At 40.5% G+C, this 21,732-nt stretch overlaps 1 protein-coding gene across 1 annotated transcript in view; it reads right to left on the minus strand.

The window, feature by feature from the left end:
* The window catches only part of TBL1X (transducin beta like 1 X-linked), a 199,247-nt gene that overhangs the window by 122,873 nt on the left and 54,642 nt on the right, over positions 1-21,732 (minus strand). Inside the window, exon 2 of the mRNA XM_068425152.1 lies at positions 18,014-18,086. The gene's annotated coding sequence lies outside the window, so the exon portion shown is untranslated. The remainder of the gene's footprint in view (positions 1-18,013; positions 18,087-21,732) is intronic.

Consider the following 21,732-nt stretch of genomic DNA (forward strand, 5'->3'; position numbering starts at 1 on the left):
CGTCTCCAGGCCACACTGCAAAGGATGTACTCATACTAGCTTGAGTACTGTAAGACCCACTATGTTCCACATTATTTAATTTTTCCTGTAGTAAAGTATAACCGGCACAGGTAAAGCACTGCCCTAAAGAAGGTGCACTGTTTTGCTAACCATGCTAACTTGGGCTTCTGTACAACACCCCACGCTGTGCAGAGCTGTTACAGCCCATAAACAAACATTGCTCAGGATTTTCTATGTGATAATTTGTTCTTCTTTGTTTTGAAGTGGATACCTCTTAGAGTCACCTGATCAGACTGCCTCACGCTGCCCTAATTCTTGTTGTCACAGACCTTGTAGGACCCATCCAAAACAAAGGACATAAAGAAAGCAGGCAGTGAGGTAACAAGCCTGCTCCAAAAAGCACTGCAGTGGAGCCTTGCTCAGAGGGAAGAGGCAGCTCTGCCAGCTTCGATGCTGGCACAGAAGTATGAAACAGGTATTCTTTCCAAAGGGCTTTTCAAAACAAAACCTGCAGTTTTCTTTCCAGTTCCATTCTCAGACTCCTCTGCTCTAGCTGTTAAAGAAGAAATGACAGTGGCAGAAGAATAAATGTGGATCAAACTGTAATACCTCCTAGAAATAGTATCCCTCCTATTCCTTTGATGCACACACAATTTGAATGTGTCATTCCTTGAAAAAGCCTTTTTTTCCCCCTAATACAAAAAAAAAAGGTTATCTGGACAGCTCTAGAAAACACAAAGGAAGCACAGTGACGGTTGATTCACATGAACACATCTTCTGTTTGATATGGGTACAGCTGCAGTGGTCTCTGTGAAGTGTTTTCCCCGGGCTTGCAGCGACAGTGAAGCAGCACAGCCGACCTCTGGAAGAGGGAATCAGCTACATGGGCACTCTCGTGTTTCCAACCGATTGCACAGCATAGCGTCAACAGAATCAGAGGTGTTCTAGCACAGGTTTTGCAGTGCTATGTTTAACTGAGAATAAGGGAGCCAAAACCTCTCTCTCTCTCCAGCTCTTCATTGCAAAATGATGGGAGTACACTACCTTTCGCCTTCAACTGATTTGGACTGCATAGGTTGTGATTATGCTCAAAAGCAACATTGGTCCTGCAGAAAAGGCTTACTGCATCATTGTGTTAAAGACGTGACAGGGAAGAAGAGGAAAAGCCTATTCAAGGGAAGAAGTGAGCCCTCAGAAACCAATGTACATCAGTGCCACAATATTGATGTTGCTAGCAGTTACCTGAAAACAACGCTTTTGAAACACCGCTTGGAAGGTGGTAGGGAAGCCCGCAGTTAAAGGCAACATGCCTGTCTCTGTTCAGGTTTTTTGTTTGAGGTTTTTTTTCTGCTCTTCTCTTTCTTCCTCTCCCTTATTACTATAAACAGATAGGGGCAATTATGAGCCTGGGTGTTAAGAGCTCTGGTAGTTTCAGATGGGAGAGCCCCCCTGCACGACCTACCAGGCAGAAGGGGTTACACGAGCCCATGGCCACAGTGCTTCCACGGGAGCTCACAGGCTAGCTTGCATTTGCTTGAGCAGTTGATGAAGGATTAAGCCCAGCAGGTGAGTACAACAGATAATTGTCCCATCTTAAACCACCACAGCTAAATCTACCAGAAAACTCTGGCAGAGACAGTCATTTACGTTAAAGGTCCAAATGCCAAAGGAGCTCATCACTCTTTTTAAAAGACTTCCCATGGTATTCCAAACAAGTTACTTTCTTGCTCTCCTAGAGTTTAGAATTCCTTATACAATTTCTGCCTTTGTCAACAGGATACCAAGAGAATTAATTCATTAAAGCGTCGAGATCCTTAGCAGAATGGAAGGAAACAAACTGCTGCAAAAAAAGCTAGCACAATTCGCTGAAAATTGTTTTTATTATCCCACTTAATAATGGGATAATGCACTTGAACAGCAGAATTTTGTAGTGGGTTATTCAGAGGGAATTGTTTCGTGCAGATCATTTCTGCATTAATATTAAAACCTTCCTGGCCTAGAGATACTTCAGTGTAACGGTTATATGCATTTCTATTTCATGTCACGTAATGTCTGCTTATAATGCAATGCTATGTTGCTCAAAAGGTGAGAAAATGAAGAAAGTCAGTTTTGGAAGCACAAAATACTTTAGGAAACAACACTTCATTAATATAATCACTAAAAAGCAAGTGATTACAGTACCAGCACCTTAGAAGACAAATTGCAAGCCTAAAATCTCACTGTGTGTGTGTATACATACATGTATGTATGTATGTGTATATATATGCAGAGAGAGAGAGAGACGTGCACACACGCCTGCCTCTGAAGGTTTCCCGAGGAGCACTGATGAGGGTTTGGAATGGCTCCTTCCCACCCCTCCTCAGGAGGAGCCACCCTTGAAGCAGACCAGCCAGAGTCACAGCGCTGAATGGCAAATCCATAAGGGATAAAGTCAGGCAGCTACCTGGAAAGAAAAAGGATCCTTCATAGTGTATCTATAAATGCTAAATGGCCCGGGAAACTGCTGAGAGATTTCTCATGCTCAGATCCTCATTTTCTCTTGCGTGGTCATCCCTGGGACAGCTCTGGAAAACAAGGCAGCCATTTTCTCATGATGTTACACTCAGCAAACCAGATTGAAGTGCTTGATAAGCTGCTGTTCTCTTCCCTGCCTGCAGCGATCGGAGGGGAAAAACAACCCATCACCCACAAACAGGTACAACCACAGCCATTTCTGTACTTGCCTGGTGTGAGTCAGGGCGCAGGGGCGCAGATGGGGCCGGGCGAGGGGAGGGATGGGGAGGCCGGGATGCAAATATATCAATATGCACGGCGAGCGCCTGTCTTACCCCAGCCACTGATCCTACGATCCATCCCTGCAAAACCTTACGGACCCATGAAATAATGCTGCTTCCTCACGGTTCTGCGTTTCCAAAAATTAACTGCCGCTGTTAGAAGATACTTCACTTTTGCAGAACCTGTGGGTCTAAGATGCTGCCTTGTATATGGTGTGAAAAACGTCTCCAAACCTTGGAGTCAGTATGGGAAGAAAGTGATTTTAATGTGCAATCGGCAGACACACACACACACATATGTGCACCTGTATGCACACACATACATGACGTAATTTGCGCAAGCAACATGGCTGTAAGTAACCTCTCTCACGTCAGTAACCTCGCTCAAATAATTTGTTAGGGGACCAGACTGTCAAAACCACTAAACAACCCAACTCTCTACAGTGTACAAATATGGATATTCAAAATTGCTAATCGCTTGAGAATATAAAGGTCTGTCCTCACATGTAAAGCAAGAAGTCATGACTCCTATACTTATATAATTCTCTTTCTTGTCATTTTCATAAACCCCCCTATTTTCCAGCAGTGTTTTGAAATTTAGCAGCAAGAAGCCCTGGCTGCAGGGAGATACCTTTTTAGTCCCATGCAAAATGTGTTCACACTTAGCTATGCTCAAAGCTGCAGGGGAAAAAAATTACCACTTAGGCTTCATCAGTGGAGGCTACTAAAAACTGGCTGCTCAAGTCCCCCGCTACCCAACACGTGCTGCCCGCCCAGCCCTGGCTCTTCGTCTCAACATGAAGTCAGGCTCCAGCCAGCCGCTGGCTGGCGGGCAGCTCTGTCGGCTCACCCAGCCAGGCCTGAGGGAAGCCCAGCTGGTGAGGGACACGTGCCCCCATTTGGCCACTTCTGGTGGCTTCTGCTTGGCTGGCGTGAGCATGCTGTGCTGGGCTCCTTCTCCACCCGGAGGCTGCACAAACAGAAGGTGAATCCCTGAAGCCGCTGACGTCCCTGTGCCTCAGGCTCAGTTCAACTCACAGAGGGTCTGGCAGACCCGCCTGGCATGGCTCTGCTGCCACAGAGGCATGTCTAGTTCATTACATCTAACTTGGACATCCCTTTTCATTGGCTGGTCCACAAGAGAGAGCAGTACAATCTTGCTACCTGAGGTACTCATTTAGATCAGCTTTAAGACATTCTGTCATGCAGTGCCAATAGCCAGGAATCTCAAAACTAGGACTGCTGTCAACACTATGTGTTTTTAGCACTACACCTAGTAAGTTTCCCTTCTCTATAGAAAACAGAAAAACAGCCAAGGAGATGACACATAAACGAACATGCTGTTAAGACCGTGGAGACCCTAAATATGAGAAAAGCACACCCGAGCTGTCAAAACCTAAGGCATCTCCTCTCCCTGGCTTCCCCCATCCAGAGGCACAATCCTGCTCTGACCTCTCCCTTCCTACAGCCTTCCCAGGCCTAGGCAGCTCTGGCCACCACCCACCACCGCTCCCATGCCAGGCAACAGGCACCAGCTGAACTCGGGCAACACGAACAAGGACATCTCTTGCCCTAGTGCCTGCTCCAGCTCTTGAGTGCCAGCATTAAGTGTGCCGCTACAGCCTTTGCATTTGCACTTTCACACACGCTTGCTAAGGCCGTGGTTAAATCAAGATGGTACCCAACCCATCATGCCTAATGCTGAAAACTCTGTAACTGTTTTCCAAAGTTACCACGTTACTTTACACCATGCTTCACAATGGGGCTACTGTGAAGGATGGCAGTACAGCAGGGGTGACTCTTGCTAGCTTGGCAGAACCCCAGTAAGACAGAAAGTCTGAATAAACACAAGTAGAGCACCTGTACTTCAAACACGTGATGCCCTCACAGTCACCAAAACTACTGAAATGTAGCCACGTCCTACATGATTAGCTGGTGAAGAACACTCGTTCTGTGACCGTTGATTTTTACTGGGTAAAGCAGTAAGTCTTGTTTTTCTGCCAAGTATGCATACACCACAGCCTTTTTTAATACGTTTTATTTTGGAATGCAGGATAGTGTAAGTTTAAGAGTAGAAAGTCTCCTCACTCCACTAGAATTCAAAGTATGTAAAACCACAGCTCTATCAATCATGCCATCTGTGCTAGAAATGCCATTCTTTTCTCTTTTTTTGCCACAGGACTATTATATCATGTGCAGGTGGTAACGTCTAAAAATATAGCACAGAATATATATGTAAAACCAGATTAGTCCTTTTCTTGATCAAAACAGTAAATAGAAATGAACCCACGCTGATCTAGCTCGTACCTCTTAGCACTGGAGGTTTTCTCACTAGACCCGCAACCCTCGTGCTGAAACGCAGTTTCCAGAGGGGAAGCACACAGTTCCTCACACCTGTTTCACACCATCAAACCAGATAAAATGGCTTGATGTCTTCTAGGAAGGAAGAAGTTCAGCGGTGGAGCGAGGAGTCAGACAAGCACCATATGGGCAGAAGGGAGGGAAGACAAAAGCGAGGGCTGAACCACCTCTCTCGGCGGCAGCAAGTGTTAACGTTGGCTCAGCTGTGTTGTCTAATCAAGTATTCTAAATCAATTAAGACTGAAGCCAATTTGCACACATGAATCTTTGTATTTATAAATGAGCCTAAATATTCCACAGCGATATTCCATACGGTTTAATTCCTGTAGTACATGGACAGAAAGCAAGGACTGGCTCAGCTCATTAGGCATGAAAACATGCAGTTCTATCAGGCAAGCTTTTGTCCAGCAATACAAAAAATGAGGAGTGAATGAATGAACCCCTTTCTGCCCTATAAAACAATGGTCCCCAATGCAGGAATCGTGGTTAATGTCAGCTAACAGCCAAGATGCTCCCTCAGTTGTTTGTAACTGTCACCAGGTTCAAGCTCCAGCCTGCTGAGGTATTTCTATAACAACAACAAGAGAAAGTTTATTGTCATCTGTCATCTGGGTGATAAGACCGCCAGTGTTTGTAAACAATTCTCACACATCTTCCCAGAATTCTGAATTTCCTACAGGTTTTAGAGAAAACAGAAAGCCACTTTCTCTGCCTGAAGCACATTCCCCCAGGTTTTTATTTGGGCGGTGATGCTCAAGCGGAGGCAGGATGGCTGCAGGCACCCGCTGAGGCAATTCTCCACGCGTGCCTACCTCGCCTCTCCGCACAAACAGCTGAGCTGCTTGTAGTTCAATTGCCCAGAACGGCAATTTATAGCCTGTTCCAGGCAGATCGGATCCAGCAATGGTTTGCTTTAAAAAGGTGCAGAGCAAAGAGAAGCGTTTCAGCAGTGACTCAGCGTTGTGTATTAATAGCCAGCCTAAGCTTATTTAAGACCCTACTGTTGCCGTGTGGTGGGGACGGGGGCTGGATCAGCCTGTTGATCTGACTGGAAGCTCACCTCGCAAATAAAGCGATTTTTCAGCACTGCACGGCAGAATGACGACAGAGCCGACAGCGCTGGGGAGCAGGAGTGTGGGTCGAGGAGAAGGGGAGGGAGTGCAGGACAGGCACTTCTGGAGCCCCTGCCTTTGGGTCGGCTCAGGTCAACTGCGAAGAGTCGATTCCCTTGGCCTGCAGGAGGAAGCGGAGGCCGAGAGGCTGCTGAAGTCATGAAGAATTAATTGGGCCCCACGTAACTCTTTATACCCACCGTGAAAAGCGAATGGAACAGAAAACAGTGTTTAGAAGAATCTTGTATACTCATCCTGCACGTGCAAAAATACCTGCGTACAGAAATTAAGAGAATCAGCTTCCAGTATATGCTTTTGGTCAAATTGGAAAGCACAGGGAGGTCAGAAATACAAAAAGTCACCATAATCTGATTAGCTGTGTCATTAAGACCAAACTGGGAGATCAAGAAGGGAAACTATAAGGAGGGTTTTTTCAGCACAGTGTGCTGGAGAGAAAATGGGAAATGTGGTGGAAATCTAATGGGATAAAGTAACAGATGGTAGGTAGATACCCAGGGGACATGGAGTATGTTTAAAGATGATACTGGCTAACAGTATGATTAAGAGTATATGCAATATCACAACACACTGAGTTGAACTAGAATGTAAGTAGTAAGGCCGTAAAAACCTTAATATTCTAGCTTAGACTCACACACTTTTATAGACACCTACAAGACAAATAGGAAGAACACTTACAAAAAAGCTCTACATAATGCAAGTACCCGGGATATTTTAGGGAATGGCTCTTGACCTTGTCTTGAGAGACATGGCAAACAACTGTCTACAAATATGACACAGGATACCACAAAGTGGACAAGCAATTAAATTAATCAGCAAAGAACTAACTAACATAAATAATGGACTCAATGTACAGAAAATAAAATTTGAGCTACATTTCTGGGAACAACTTAGAGAACAGAACAAGCTACCAGTGGAGTCGTGCAAACCACCCTCATCTGGGCGACCTGAAGCCTGCCTGGCAGTACATCATTCTACCAGGCCTGTAAGGACTCTGGGGAAAAAAACCTAGATCAATCCCCATCCATTTTTCAAACACAAATACATCAGTAACTTCCAGCAAAATCTTCCATGTAACCCACTGTTCTTCCAGTTGGTACGGTGCAGAAGTACGGATTGCAGTGTATAGGCTGAATACACAAGCAGGTCAACTCAAGGCGGCCTCTCATGCTCAGGCAACACTTTCAGTTTCCTCTTGGGTACAAACAAGTTTGCTATACCAGTCCCATGAAACTATGGTGGTCCTGTGCCTTCCAAATATTTGCCAACAATCAAATAATACCTATAAACAATACAGTCCAGCCGTAGAACTGCTTATGTCTCCATAAAATAAACATTATATATATAAACTCCATATATATACAAATAGATGGATACATACATACATACGAGAAAGTGTTAAATGGAGTAGATGTAAACAAATGATATAAAAATATATAAACCAATGCTGCATTATTATAAGCCAGTTATTTATGTAGATTTATTTTAAAATATGTCTGATTGCATTCATAGCACTGATGAAGAGAACAGTAATGGACTAAACATCATTAAACACTTAAACTAAAATTCCTCCTTGATCGTCCCTTCACAACCACTTTGACTCCACTTTGCCATCCAGTACAAGAACAACTGCATGACCTGAAGGTCAGAAAATTCTTACTCTGTTACGAGAGCAAACCAAATAATTTCCAAAGCAGAGCCCTCTTCCCATGTACAATCCTGCTTTCAGCTCTCCCATCTCTGACTGGCACTAATTTAAACTAAGGGACTGGGAGCTTTAGCACTTCAGCTCATATCAGTTACCATTATATCATGCAAAGCACTCCCTGAAGTAACCAGGAACCAAGCTGCTTATGGAAATAGTGTAAAAACCGCACCAGAAATTAAATAGAAGCCAGCACACAGCAAAGACATAACCAGCCCCTCTGTAAGAAAAAGAGATTTAAATGGGCAGCTGCATTCTGCATCAGCAGAATTACAGCCATTTCTGTGAGTGGTTTTAAGGTGCATAGAGAGGTCACAGTCTTCCACAGGTTGGGTTACTGCAAAGTCAATGGATAATAACTACAGCAAGGAAGCAACTGGGTACTGGATTGCCTTAAAACAGCTGAGGGGAAACAGAATAAGCCAGAATGATGCTGACTCTTGACGCAGCTTCAGAGCATGCATCGTCCTCTAATTTACTCACAGCTACCTCTCATGGAAACTTCGCAGTGTTTTTACAACCATAAAATCCAATAAACCAAACCCCAAAACACAGATTTTTTTATCTTAGTCCAGGAAAATGGTGAGAGGTAATGAGCTTGGGCGCAATTAAATGTGAGGTAAGGAACCAACAAGAAACACACACTTAGGAAGCCTAAGTTGCAACAGCCATCTTCCATCATTGTGCTTCTGTCCGTTCTTGGTATCCCACCTAAATGGCTTTTGCCCAGGTACAAAGTATTGTGTTTGAAGGATGCTTAAACCAGTACTTGTCATATAGGGCAAGCTTGCTCAACTGAGGAGCCAGCTAAAGTCATTCAGGGCCCACCTTATGCAAACTGAAACAGCAGATATAGATAGGCTTCCTGGCACCCTTCCATCCTACAATTTCCTACCACTATTACATTGATGATTCAAATCTAATTTTAACAAGCAAGCAAGCCTTCTGCTGTCAGCAACCATTGTTCCAAGACAGAAGGAAAATACTTTAAACACATTTTCGTGCCTTTCAACATCTGCCTTTTTGTATTGCTTTTGTTCCTGGAGAGGGGCACAGAAAAGGAAAATAAGGGGAGCACTTCCCAAGGTAGGGAGCTAAGATACCAGTGCTGTCACTTATCATTTCCTAAACAAGCCTAATTTCTCCAAACAATACATGGGTAGAAGGGTATTATTAATTTAAGAACTAATGCTTTGAAAGTCTGAAAAACTTGCTACAGTAATAAAGCGAGTTTCAAAAATACGTTCCCCTAAGATCACATACAAATAATGGGTTTTGTTTCAAAAATACAAAAACATTTTCCATATCCTTTGGTAAAACTGAGTCCTACACAGCCACGATTTTTTTTTTTTTAAATAGCTAACTTTATGCATCTTTTTACAGCTTAGTTTGTGTGTAAATGAAACTTCTCCACCAGTTTAGAAAGAATCTGAAAACTTTCTTGATTGTATACTATCTCACAAGAGGAAACTACTCACCATGTTTCTAAGTGTTCGCATAAGAGATCAGAAAAAACAAAAGAACTTGAATATTCTTTTACCTATTTTCAGATGGCCTCCAAAAGCAAAGTCAACACAGAATAATGAGGAGCTGAGTACATCAGTTGTACAGCAAAAGAAGCCGTCCCCTATAACGTGTCTTGGTAGTGAAAAGTTGCAAGGAGTAAGATACTCACTGAACATAATTAGTTCTGAAGATTCTTGTAGACAAAGGACGCAAACATGGTTCCAGTAACCAAGGATAAGACAACAACAAGCATAGAAAAGTCTTCCTGACAAGGAAGAAACAGTCCAGTTAGTTCTGATTTACAGCACTATCAAGTTAGCTATGTGGCACATTCTGCTGTTTATATCATATGATTTTAATAGCTTAAAAATAGAAGACGAAAGCCATCTGCAGGTCTCCTAAACAAAACAAATGGTATACTGTGGTGCCGAATTATGTAAGGTGCTTCTGTTACCTAGAGTTCATATCATAGAAGGTCATTTATACATTGGAATGGGAAATATTTAATAGCATTTAACACTCTAACAGGTACAGAAAATATTACCTGTGTAACACTCTGCCTTGTTTTTACAGCCTGTGTAAAACACGCTGCTATAACATTGACCGAATGGGAGTAGTCAAAACATGGGGTATCGAGTGTCGCAGTCCTCTTAGACAGACATTGTGGACCCTGTACAAGGTATTTAATTTGATCTCTTTGTTCCAGTATGTTGCATTTGCATTAATTCACATTCAGCAAGTTATTAATCTAAAAAAGATAAGATTCTTTCATTTCTTCTCTTCTCCCAAACTCCATTTGTTCTTCTATAGAATAATTGCTGTAAATAAAATGTTGCATTTAGACCGGCTGTGATACTGCCAGCTATTTACATTGCAGATAAAGGTCAAGGAAAAAAATATTAAAAAACAAAATAATGTTGTTTTCCAAATTCTCTATATAAAACATCAGTGCCAAGCATACGAGTAAACTTTGAACATTGGTCAGTCCTTACTGGGCTGCTAAGTGGGCTGTATGTTTTATCTGCTGTGACAGAAGCACTGGGCAGAAGGCATCACAGAGGTAACTTCTGGAGCAGGACAAATCATAGAATCATGGAATGGTTTGGGTTGGAAGGGACCCTAAAGATCATCTAGTTCCAAATCACTGAACTATTTATTCAGTTTCTTGCACAGTAACTACTGTGTTGCAACTGTCCTCCAGAAACATATGATCAACACCTCAGCTAAATAATACGCATGTATGAAAGCCCTAGCCTTAACTGAAGACCTTCATAAGCATGAAGACAAAAAGAGACTGGTGCATTATCTAACTGGGTTTCCTCAATAACACAAGTTTTGAAACTCAAACATGCAATTCTTGCATTACACGTAACTTTGAAATGTTGAAATAAATCTGAATTTTGTAAATTCACCTGAACGGGATGTAAAAATTTAATCTAATGGACAATTCTTCATCTCAATTTCAACAATTTTGCAGCTTTAAAATAGCTATGAATATTGGAGGAATAACAAAATCTGTTTCCTGTTTGAATTCTTCTACCTTTAGCTTATTTCCAATGCATCTTTTTATTTCCATAACTTCCGAACAAAAGAGCCTTCTCGTATCACAAATCTTCACACACTTATTATCAGCTGATGACCAACTCACAACTTCTCTATTTGACAAAATGGACTGATTTTATCAGTTTCCTACCAGAAAGATGAGCTCCTCCAGAACTCCCAAACTCTCTCCCCAATGTGTTCAAACACTTTGAGCTTCAGGTATGACTACTGCTCCTCCATACTACACCTTTCCTACCTCCATACTAATTAAATATCATCCATGCTATATGGATAGTAAATACACTCTTTATTTATTAGTCTTGCAATCCTACATCAAAACACCGTATTACTGAATGGTAGACTGATGTGCAGCCTGTACAGTATAGCCGCAGTGCACCTCAAGATACACAAATGACAACTTCTGAAGGAGCTTTAGATATTATATGCTTGCACAGATCAAAACAAAAATATCACTTTGCTATTCCTCATCACTGCCTTTACAATTGAGTAGTGTAACATGAAATAATAAACTGAAGAGCACAATAAGGAAACTAACATCTAAAATTGCCTGGAGATCTGGAGTAGGGAAACAGGAGAAAAATGTTGGTATTTAGTTCAGAACAAGGATGTTCAGAAACAGCTCAACATAGCTTTTTCCAGTGACTACAACTGGAGCCATTAACTACTGGATTTGCTTACAAACTCAGCCAGTGTTTTACGGACATGATGTAGGACAGGCTTCTGCAAAAGTAGGCAAATATTTAAGCATGTGTTATTATCATATAGTATTAGCAGGGACACAGCCCTGTACATCCGGCTTCAAAGCACAGGAGATGCTGCATCCACTGCCTTCCTCGTCGCAGATGTGCACACAAACCACTAGGCTATTTTGGACTGATGCTTAACGTTGACTAGATAGATTAGAAGTTGCAGAGACAAGAAAGACTTGGGATTCAATGCAATGAAAAGGAAACACAGAAATACAAATAGGAAGTAACAAAGTGGTAGTACTCGAGAAAATGCAATATATAACAAGTTTGGTACAAAAAAAAATAAGTAATAAGGAAGGGAAAACGTGCGCTGAGCCATAAATTAAGTAGGAGATATTATTGGCAGGCAAGCTACATAGTAGAATTTAAAAAAAGAAAAGCGTCAGAACTCACGCTAACAGAAAAAAACATATATTCTCCATAAATTTAGGAGGACTTGGACTCCTGAATCTCCTGGTTAAATGAAGAGGGGTCTCTAAAAAACAAAAACTTGAAGAACTGACTTTTGAGTAAAGATTGAGAGATAAATTTGTACAGGTGAAAAGTGGTAAAGTCGGGCAAAGAGAAAGCGTGGTAATAGTCTACAAATATCTAAAGGAGAAATCTGCATAGCAGAAAAAGGAAGACATTTTCTGTCAGATATGGAAACTCAAGAAGGAGTAAACTAAAATATTTTTTTTTCTAATGGAAAATACTGAGTGACTAGCAGGAAAGGCTTTTTGGAGGGGAACAACCGTTGGCCTGTGAAAAAACTGCCAGAGGGAATACTGCAAAGCTACTGCTGGACAAAATAACAGAAAATGCACTGCTGGGAACAGTCCTGTATCAGCAAGGAGGAATGCCTCGGATGATGTAGAAGACCACCTCCCAGTCTGCCTATCTGTACACTGTGCATACTGTAACTAAGATATATTACCTGAAAATTTGTGCTCCCTTTTTAATATAACACTAATGTACTTTATTACTGATTTGAACAGGCTTTTATAGGAGGAAGCATATATTAAATTATTTTATTACATGCTTTGAATATAAATGGTGAGCATCTGCACTCTAGTTTACTCCTTCCATCCTCGCCCTCTCATAAAAAAAGTGCCGGCACAGTTTAGAATTCAGAGCGGCCCTCACCAGCCCAGCTGCTTTCTTGGCTGGTTTGCTGGGATCTATATATCCAATCTATAATTATTTTGATTCCCATTTCCAACCCTATCAGTGGTGTAGTGGTGCAAGAAATCAAAATGCCAGTCTCCTGAATGTGTTAGAACCTAAAAGCTAACAGCCACTCATTTGCAGAGGCATCACTGTGTGGCCCAAAGCCCCTGTCATCATGCAATTTATGTTCGGCGTTCTGGATGTGACTCGAGAGGGGTTTCCCAGTGTACCAATACTGAGCATTTCATATAACATTTCAGATAGGCTACAGCTTGTTGCATCATCTTGTTCTGTCACAGCGTGACTAACAAAACCTAGCAACACTTCAGTTTAGATTTTGTCTCTTTTCAAAGTCTTCCTTAAGACCTCCTCCTTTGTTTTTTTTTCCCTTTGTTTTCTTAAAAGGGAAAAAATAGGATCATACCAGTGTATCTTCCCTGAAGTGATCAGAAGACAAGAGTCAGCAATACTCCTGCCAAAACACCTACCATCCTCTGAAGTCAGAGGGATCATATGTTGCTCACTAGCTGAATTCCCTTGGAGGTCTTTTCCCTGACTATACGCTTTTCCCCTCTTGAATTACAGTCTTACTTAGATTACTAATGCCTCAGCGCCACCAAAAATATTCCCATTCATTTCCACAGCTTTTACAAATATGATAACATGATTTGTGTTTAAATATAAGCGTCACTATTTTACTTTTTATTATGAATATCATATGTTTGGCAGGCTGTCTGACCTTCCTTATGATGATGAATGCCGCAGCAAACAATTTGCTGTATCTTTAAAGAAATGGCCAATTCAATTACATTATGCCAGAAGCGTTCAAATCCCTCTCTGCCAAACGTCTTTGCTATATCCTGCCACAGACAGCCCATTTGTATTCCAGCACAGTAGGACGCTTGTTTTATTGAAGCATACAGTTCTAGTTAGGTCCTATCAACAGAGCACTATTTCAGTTCTCTCCAGCCCTGTGTTCCTTCCCACCCCCTCTAGCCTCTCGGTTATTAGGATTTTCAATTTTACTGACCAAACGTGTATGCATTACTAATTACATGCATGAAACCCAGTAGTTATCGACTGCTACAACAAAATACATTAGTGACCAATTACAGGAGTTCTTGGCAGCAATGGTTATCATTTTAGTGGATTTAATCATTGCACTTAAAGTGAAGCTTGAGATTCCCTTTGAGATTACACCACTAATTGCTTCTGTTTTGCTAATTACTGCATGAGCTGCTTTGCAAAAAGGATCACTAAAGATGCTTTCTAAATATCGAAGAGCAGCAAACAGATGAAGCCTCCTGTAATGAGCGTGTCCCCCCCCGCAATAAAACCACAGCGTCAATTCATTCATACCACAATTCCAATCTCCGATACAAATCCTCCCTTGTCATCCCCTGTTTCCTTCTCATTTCTTGTTATTTGGGCAGACAACAGCAATACAGCTGCATTGCTGTTCACATGAATTGTGTGACACACTATCATTTATTTACACAGATAGTGAGAATATTACACTTAAAAAACTTAGTTTCCCCCCCCTTCTGTGTTTGCAGAGAGGATACTAGTTGTTATTCTTATATGACAGAATATTTGAATGGTCTTAGACCTTTAAGAAAAAAAAAACACACAACCTAGGCAAAGTACATTATTTATTACATACACAATACCACCATAATAGGCTTCCACTCTCCAGAAATCCCTAAAAACAAACAGTCCCTCTCCAAAGGAATTTGTAATATAACATATTGTTCTTTAAAAGCCCATGTCTACCTCCAGATCCCCACTAGTGATGAATTATCTGGTTTACAGCCTCATAAAGCAGAAGTGTCTATATATTTTAATGCTGAGGCCGACCGCAGGACTTTGGTATCTTTCAAATTTAGTGATCTACAACTTTCCAAACACCAATGAAAGGCTGTGACTCTTGGCTTCAGGCAAAACAAGGAGATATTTCATTAACATTTTAGGTCTGATCAAAATAAGCTGTCTTTCAAAGACAGAAAGCATGGGGGGAGAGTTGCAACTACATTTCTGTTAGCTGAGAACAAGCAATTTTAATAAATAAAATTGTTTAAATACATTTGTTTGGTTCTTTGTTATTAAAATTTCAGCCACTGGAGCTTTCCATTACTCAAACACCACTTTCTGAACAACAAAGAACCCCACTCAAAAATATATATAAAAAAAATTCCTCAACCAAAAATTTCTCATAAGATTAAAAAACCTTCTAGAATTGTCTCATCAAACATAAACTTTTTAGGGTTTCAGTAGATGCTAAATTGATACCACTCTAATTAGAAACTTAATTGATCTCTGAGAGAGATACTGTAGAGAAAGAGTTTTAAATCCCCAGAGACTTCTAGACTGTGAACAGCAGAGCATATGATAGCTTTAAAAAGTGTCAGAAACCATACACTATCATTTACAAACATAATAACAATCTCCCTGAAATTAACTGCTAAAAGAAGCTGAAGAGCTTCATCCTACAGTATCAACAGGCTGCAGGAACAGTACCAGTTGGCTTCACTTTAGCCTCTAAATACAGTACGGACCTACCGCCCCCTGAAAAAGAACATAATGCAGAAGACAGAGGGCTGCGTCACAGATACCTTTTATCTTGCTTCAAACACAGATGAAGATTTGCACAAACCCGTCCAGAACACCAGGTACAAGAACTGCTAGATGCAGGATCCTCTCTAAAACAAGGCCAGTTCATTTCCACGGTTAACTGAGAAACTCTTGCCCTAGGGCACTCACTTGAAGTCTGAATGAGAAAATCTGTACGTAACTACAATAACTGGCAAATAACAAACTGGATAAAACACCTAAATTAGAGCTCAATCCTATATTCATAAAGGAATAGACTACACAATTTAATTGGATTATCCCCATCTCTTAGTTCAATAGTTCTTAACTTCTGCCTTCCTCAAACAACAATTAAGGACAATTTTCAAGTAAAAAGTAACATAACACTGACATGGTATCTTTGTCAAGGCAGAAGTCACTACACCTACAAATCCTCAAGCCCAGCAGAATGACCACCTTTCTTTTGTGTGGGCAAGCTCCTGTCTCACGTACACAACCTCAAAATGTAAACTATAATTCCAAAAAGACTGTAATTGCACCTGGAATTTCTAGTGGTGCCTTCCGAATGAGGAAACGGGAACAAAACAGGAGAAGAAAATATTCCCAAAATGAACAGCTGAGCTTATGCAGCACCCAAAATACAAAAGGTCAGGAAATACCTGTCTTTCATCACCGTCAAAAGCAATAGACTAAAATATGCAGAGTGGGACTGATAACACAGGAAATAAATGAAAACATTTGCTGCACGTTAGTAGAGAAGTTAAAAGAAACAAGGCAAAAGCCTCTCTCAAAGGTCCCTGCTGGATTTAAAACAGAGCTGTTGAGCCAATTTTGATTTCAAAATATGCCATTATCATTTAAGAATACAGCACTTCTCTCCTTTAATAAACCTTACACCTGTTCGCTAGTCCACAGACCTAATTCCTAAAACCATGCACAATGAGTGCAAGTATGACAAGGCATGGTATTTGCAGGAACCAGAACTTCAGTGAGAATTACAAATGAACAGGAAAGCAACCAGTTACTTATAATACAGTCTCCAGCATTATTGCTGACTCACTACCTAACTTAAAAATCAAAGACTGATAATGCTAAATGCTGCCATGATGCATTTCTGAATGAATTAAAAGCCTGTGTGTGTATAGCTCACAAAGCCTGGCATATTTTTCAGTTACATGTTTAATTCTCTTTAATATCAAAAGCAATGAGAGGCTTTTTTTGCCTATTACTCTATCGCAAAGAGATAAACACAGTAAATACGATGGCAAAATGAAATATACTTTTTTACGCAGTGACATGAGAGGTACCATTTATAAGTTCATGCATTCAGTACAAGAATATGATTAAACCACAACACAGATTTGGAATAAAATGCACTGATAACAAGTTTAGACCAGACTAAGTCAAGAGACTCTCAGCTGATAAGTAGAGTTTGTAAAATTTAATGCAGATACCAATAAGGATATTCAACCTACTGAAGCTTTCCAAAACTAAACATAATTCTTTTAGCATGATAAATGCCAGCAGGAAGAAAGTCTCCAGCTCCGGCAATTGTTTCAGAAAACTCAATTAACTTGCCCATTATTAAAAATATGTTACCAGTAGAAAGAAGTTTCGTGCTATACTATACTTATCTGCTCATTAATATTACATGCATTTCATGTATGAATATGTATGAATAAATAAATACATTAAATAATACAACAAAGTACCTTTTCAACATGTAAAATAATTTACTGTAACCAGAATAATGCTTGGATTGCCAGGAAAGGAAGCTAGGTGAGCAACTGCAAAATATTCTTCCTGCCTTTTCAGAAACCTGTGTAGGCTGGGTTTGGGACTGGGGACCTTCGGACACCTAGGAATGTCTGCCACATGCCCAGTCAAAGCTGATGAAGAAAAGTGGTCCCTGTCCTATTTTAATGGAAGCTAATCCAACATTTTTAATGGAAGCAAACACAACTGAGACAATAGCTTTTTTCTCAAAAAAACGTGAAATGAGCATTCACCCTTTCCAAGACAACCATATTAGGCCACCACAAGGTCATCTTCTCAGTCTTCATCCTCTGATGACCTCATACTTAACCTGGCCTCTTCTTAGAACAGTCCTGCTAAATCTCCATACCTTATCATGATCACAAACCAGCAAGATCGAGTTTAACTTTAAGAAACAGAGAGGTCACTCAAACTTAGAAATTAGTCTCAAGACAAATAACTGAAAAGGCAAAACACCCAGAAATCCTGCATATAACCTGTGTTTAATTTTATGGAGGCTTTAAGGGTAGCAATAAAAAGCAAACCTACTGCAAAGCACTGAAGGCTCTATACAACATTCCCTTTAGCTAGCCCTAGTACTTATAGTTTTTTTCAACTCAAAAGCCAAGGTATTGTCTCAAGTTACAGATTGCAATTAGGTCAGAGATGATGAAAAATATTTAACAGTTTTAACTTTTTTAAAAGCTAATTTCCAGCTAAGCATTCACTTACTCAGGTGCAAGAACAGTCAAGCTCCCCAGTTTCCCCCAGATTTTCCCTTCAGGCCAGTTTTATCCTTAGGTACCTGTGTACAATAAAAAACAAAGAAAAAATCAATTTACATAACTCCTTGTAAGTTCATCTCTTGATTATATCAACTCTTATGGCTCCAAATTGTCAGCAATTTAAAAATTCCGATCTCCTGCTTTTCTAACAGGGTTATTTCCCATCAATTTGCTCAATCAGAAACAAACTCAAAGCTTTTTTCCCCTGCAAAAAGACTGGGTTTTATTTGACCATTTCTACATAAATATATTTTTTTAGACTCAGCACAACCTTAAATGAAAGAGTTTTCTGTGAGAAACGTCATGTAAATTCAACCTAGTAGAAGGTGAGACTGCATGATTTAGGTATATTTCATCACTTGTTTTTAGGAGTACAAACAGACATCAACACTGCTAAGGCTTTGTTAGCCACAGATTTAAGCTACCTTAAACCTGTGAACACGTGACAAGAAAATCCTACATACTCAACTACCACTTTAAAAATTGAAAGAAGGTTTGTGTACAGGTGCACTGTCACTTAGTTAAGGAGGAACTCTAAAAATAAAATTATTCTACTTTCTCCTGGCACTAGTATGAATTAAAGAAACCTTTTCAAAATGTCCTATTCAACCATATGGAATAAATTTTTGTAGACATATGGAGCTCCAACTAAATAAGTGTGGCTCTGCTGACACACAAGTCCACCTGCACATATTCAAATTTTCCAGAATTAGACCATCTAATTTAGAGCAGCTCCTCTAACAACAACAGAGTAGAAAAGTAAGGCATTTGATATGACACAACCACTGAAGCTAGTCTCTCTAAATAGTAATTGCAGCCTTACTTTTGACCATTGTCAGAATATAACCAGATAAAATGGAATTAGTTCCCCTAAAATACAATTACATCAGATCAAAAGAAAATTATTTTTCATCTTCTCCATCATGCAAATAAATATATAATTGGAAAAGTAAGCAAGGCACAGTTTTTTTCAAAGAAAATTTTACCAGAAGTCAACAGAAATTAAAAAACTGCCTGTAACTATGCTTCTTTCTTTTTAAGTCTTCTTTGCACATTGTGCATCCAGATTTTCTCAGGATAAATATATGGAAAGCATGCCATTCAAAAAAAACCCCAAACTCAACAAGCTATATATAAACATCAACATCCTCAATAACCTTAAAATAAGAAAGGTGTCCGATGAGGTGGAAATGAACAAATTTTTAAGGTAAGCACTTCAGAAGTCTCAATTTTTATTCTTATTTTTTAAGGATTTGGAGTCATTTGGGCCCCCTTGTTCATATCTAGTCTGACTGGCTTTCATTAGGTGATGACATGCAATTTTTTTCCACAGGACCCCGACCTCATTCAGTGAATACAGTAGCTAGAAGAAAAGAGAGTACTGAAAATCTACACATTAACTGAATTACATACGGTCACAGCACAGCTCTACACTTCATCTACTCCAGGTTATTCGATGCTGTTTCAGAACAGCACTCTGAGGACAGAAACACTAGTTCTCACACAGAGCTCCTCTTTGGTGCTGTCTGTAACAACAGATCGCATTACAGTCCCCTGCGAGGTACGTTATATGATCCCCATAGTCTGTGAACTTAAAGAATGAAACTTTTGAATTAGGAGCATTACAAACTTTAGTGTTCAACCAGAGATTCCTAAAACTCATTTATCAGAGTACTTAGCCTTATATAATACTTTAAACTAATTTTCTGGTGAAGTTGTATTCAACTGCTTTAACTAGGTGATGCACCTTTCCTTTCTTGTAGCACATTGCCCCGTTCATGACCTGTCTTAAAAGTTTCTACAACAAACGAAATCAAGTTTTCAAAGACCTGTCTCCTTTGCTACACAGTCTTCGTACACTTCTGGTCCAGTTGAAAAGACCATACAACTCGGCGATTGTACAATTCAAAACTATATCATAATGCGTATGTCCAAGGGAGCTCAGTTAACATACTCTAGACAACCTTAATTCTTCACCTTCCCAGCTTTGCAGCGCTCGTTCTTTGTAAACCTATCAACATTATTCAAGACAGCTTCCTGAGCTTGGTTTAATTTCCAGCTCTTTTGAAGACAGTAACCATTGAAAAGGAGACGCTCCATCTTGTTCAATACAGACATCCAGTGTCTCCCTCAAAACTTGGCCACCTCTCCTTCTCATCCAAGCTGTACCATTGCCAATCCTGCCACCACCCCCATCACACTCTTTGTCATCAGGCTCAGACTCCTATTTCTGAAGTCAGTCCTGTCTATCTGCCTCTTTACGGTAACTGCTTCATTCTCATCAACTTCACTATACGATATACTGCTTCCTCCCCTCCCTGCAACCAGAATCCCATTTCCCATTAGCTTCCAGCTCTCATATACTAGCTTTCCTTTCAATCTCAGCATCGCCTCTCAGCTTTCTGTCCCCTTCACAGATCTGTTAGCTCTTCCGTGCCGCTTTTCACCTTCCAACGGTTTTCCCACTGGTTTACTCTCCCACTCAGCCTCCTGTGCTTGCCTCTTGTCCTGGCAATTCTCAGATTTATTCTCAACAACCAACTCCCTATCTTTTCCACATTTCCCTTCCTGGTTCCTACACAGTCTTTGTGATTAGCATGCCACAGCCATGGCTGCTACGCTTTGTGCTGAACTCACTTCCAATGATGGGCATTAAAGAGATCTGCAGAAGGGCTAATGAGCAGGAACACTTAGTTTCAGGATCCCAGAGGACTTGGGCAGAAGACAAGCCAAACCAGCAGTGCTGTCTGTGCAGAAGTGGAATTTTAGGCACTTAAATCCCTCACTACTGAAAAACAGAGACACCTATATATTTTGATGTCAAGGCAGCTGTATGAAGGCTTTCTGGACTGTAGGTACTTCAGTCTTGATGTTAGATTAACACCATCTACTCTTCTGAATTTTTTTAAAAATACCATTCTACAAAGAACCCAAATAAAGTCAGACAGAGTCTAAATCTCACTCTACACTCATTCTACATTTCAGTTAACAAGGAGTTACTAGTACATTTTTAAGCCATTTTTTCTGAAGACAAAACAGCCCCTGATTCAGTCAAATATATTAAGTATTGCGGGGAGGAAGGAGGAATGGTTTTTAATTAAGAACAGGGTTTTCTTGCCACCTTTTACCAAGGATAAGATCTTTATTCCACTGGAAGAAAGTAGATGATAGCATATCTTCACCTATTTTTCCCATAAAGTACAAATCAACCAAAGACATCTTCCTGTCTTGGCTGAAACATCCCCCCTTTTTGTGGGGGAGGGACTTCAGGGGGTTAAGGCTGAATTTAAGATGATTTTATACAATCATAGAATCATAAAATACCAGGTTGGAAGGGACTTCAGCGATCATCTGGTCCAACCTTTCATGGCAAAAGCACGGTCTAGACAAGACGGCCCAACAGCCTGTCCAGCCGAATCTTAAAAGTGGCCAGTGTTGTGGAATCCACCACTTCCCTGGGAAGATTACTCCAATAGCAGGCTGTTCTCATGGTGAAAAATTTTCCTCTTGTGTCCAATCGGAATATCCCCAGGAGTAACTTGCACCCATTACCCCTCGTCTTTTCCATGTGACTCCTTGTAAAAAGGGACTCTCCATGTTCTTTGTAGCCACCCTTTAAATACTGGAACATGGAGATAAGGTCTCCCCTAAGCATTCTTTTCTCAA

The sequence above is a fragment of the Nyctibius grandis genome, chromosome 2 (assembly GCF_013368605.1).
Source record: "Nyctibius grandis isolate bNycGra1 chromosome 2, bNycGra1.pri, whole genome shotgun sequence".
NCBI classification, from domain to species: domain Eukaryota; kingdom Metazoa; phylum Chordata; class Aves; order Nyctibiiformes; family Nyctibiidae; genus Nyctibius; species Nyctibius grandis.